The sequence below is a fragment of the Gekko japonicus genome, unplaced genomic scaffold, assembly GCF_001447785.1.
Source record: "Gekko japonicus isolate JY-2015 unplaced genomic scaffold, Gekko_japonicus_V1.1 scaffold2878, whole genome shotgun sequence".
In the NCBI taxonomy this organism is placed as follows: domain Eukaryota; kingdom Metazoa; phylum Chordata; class Lepidosauria; order Squamata; family Gekkonidae; genus Gekko; species Gekko japonicus.
In genome coordinates this window covers 197695-200209 of record NW_015173223.1, presented here as the reverse complement: position 1 = coordinate 200209, position 2515 = coordinate 197695, and the positions used below count along the sequence as shown (strand labels likewise).

The following is a 2515-nucleotide window of genomic DNA, read 5'->3' as shown; positions in this document are numbered from 1 at the left end:
GGATAAAAAGGTGGACTGCATTAAGGGCATATATGAGGACAATTCAAATCAGCTTTTGATTTTTCATGTACAGCATATCTAGATGGAAATGATCAACAGAAAGCTGCAGGATTTCCCCGCCTTTACAGGAATTAGTGTAATAAATGAATGCAGACTTTACTCATACAAAAAATGTTCTCTGCTACAAAGAACTTCAATCATTTCTGGGTAATGCATACATTCTCAATGTCATTGGAACTGCCTAGACATCCTGAAATTAAGAAACTCTGTTGCTAAATTTCCTGGTGCATCTATAAAGAGCTTCCTTCACCTCCCGGTTTCTCAAGGTGTATATGAGGGGATTAAGCATGGGAGTCAGGACTGTGTAGAACAGAAAGAAGGTCTTGTGTACCTCTTTCAGGGTCAATGTTGCTGGAACAGTATAGACAAGTAATATCGACCCATAGAAGAGGGTCACAACAATGAGGTGAGAAAAGCAGGTGGAAAAGGTTTTCTGTTGTGCACTTTCGGATTGAATTCTCAAGATGGTGAGGATAATGCAGATATAGGAACCCAGTGTTAACACAAAAGGAGGGCCAGTTCCTATGAGACCGAGAATGAAGGTTGCAAGCTTCACAAAAGAAGCATTGCTACAGGAGAGGTTTGAGATAGGATATATGTCACAAAAAAGTGGTCAATTTCATTGGGTCCACAAAATGTTAATTGTAACATAAGAGAGGTCACAATGATGTTGGTCAGTAAGCCACTCATCCATGATGTAGAAGTTAATTGCAAGCAAACCTTCCCATCCATTAGAGATGTGTAGTGTAAAGATTTGCAGATTGCCAGATAACGATCATAAGACATTGTGGCTAGAAGGTAACATTCAGTGGCTGCAAAGAATCCAAAGAAAAACCATTGTGTGATACAGTCCCCAACAGATATGGATCTTTCACCTGTTAGGAAACTGGTCAACTTCCTGGGTAAAATGGTTGAAATGTAGCCAGTCTCCAAGCAAGCCAGGGTCATCATAAAGAAATACATGGGGGTATGAAGGTGCTGGTCTACTGTAACTAGTACAACAATTAGAAGGCTTCCTGTAAAAGCCAAAATATAGATGGCTAAAAACAATATAAAGAGTAGAATTCGTAGTTCAAGACAATTTCCAAATCCCAGGAGGATGAATGTTATATTGTTTGTCAGATTTCCCTCAGTTGCTGTTTGCTGGTGAATGTTAAAATCATCTTGTGCCTGAAATACAGACTGAAGAGCATTAGTCAACTGGAGAACACCCATTTCCTTGCCTGTCTTCTCAATAATTCATGGGCCATTTTCGATGTTCACTATATACAGGGTACAGATGTTTATAGGGAAAAACATGTAGCAAAACCTTCTGAATACTGTACCACTTTGGGATGCAAATTGAGGGGTCACAAGTTGTAATCCTTCCTCACAGTTTTTTTTAACTTTATATCTAAGATTATTACATAACAGAGAGAAGGAAGAATCCATCTTTCCTGTTTCAAAGAAGGATGGGGCATATGTTTACGTGGTGTGTGTGGAAATGTACAGCACCACAACATTTTGTGTCATTCTATGTGCATCAGGACAGGCAAAAGGAAATACTGCTTTATACAGAGAGTGATTAAAATGTGAAAATCACTACCAGAGGATGTAGTGATGGCCACAGAAATAAACAGCTTTGAAAGGGAATTATATAGATTCATGGAGGATAAGTCTATCAATGGCTAGTAGTCATGGTGGCTGAGGGGAACCTCCACATTCAGAGGCAGAATCCCGGAGCTAGGAGGCAACATCAGGGGAAGAACTCAGCCTCTATGCCCTGTTGTTGGCCATCCAAAGGAACTGATTGGCCACTCTGTGGGACAGGATGCTGGACTAGATGGACAATTGGTCTGATCCAGCAGGGCTCTTCTTATGTTAATTTTAATAGAAAACGGATGCATAACTATTCTAAATTGTAAATACACAAACAACTTTAAAAACTCTCTAACCAAGGGTTTGAATGGTTAGTTTAGGGCAAAACTGCATATTCTCTCATAACTTGGATGAGTAGATTCTGACTGCCACATCTTTTCTGGAAAACAAAGACATGAGAAAGGACAATTTCACTGTCCTTTCACTGCTGATGTTGTTCCCTTTAGTACCCCTACCCCTCTAGCATCCTTACCATCTTCCTGATCTGCATTTCTGCTCCTCCTCCAAATAACCCACTGCACATTTTGTTATTGGTTCCTGTGTGAATATTTCCATAAAACTTGCTTCTTCTCAGCTCCTTACCTAGAGCAGATGATGGACAGGAAAGCCTAGGATGAATAGGCAGGGTGAGGATCATGTTTAGCCATTCTGTTTGATCAGATTTCTGTTGTAGGTCATGTGGGTGGGTCAGGATGTGGTGAGAACCAGTCTGGTGTAATGGTTAGAGTGTCAGACCAGTATCTGGGAGAGCTAGGTTCAAATCCTCACTACTATGGAAGCTGGCTGGTTGACTTTGGACCAGCCATTCTCTCTCAGT

General features: G+C 40.6%; 1 pseudogene; it reads right to left on the bottom strand.

Moving 5' to 3' along the window:
- Positions 1 to 256: 256 nt before the first annotated feature.
- LOC107120093 lies at positions 257 to 1275 on the bottom strand (annotated as a pseudogene).
- Between the last annotated feature and the right edge of the window lie 1240 nt (positions 1276 to 2515).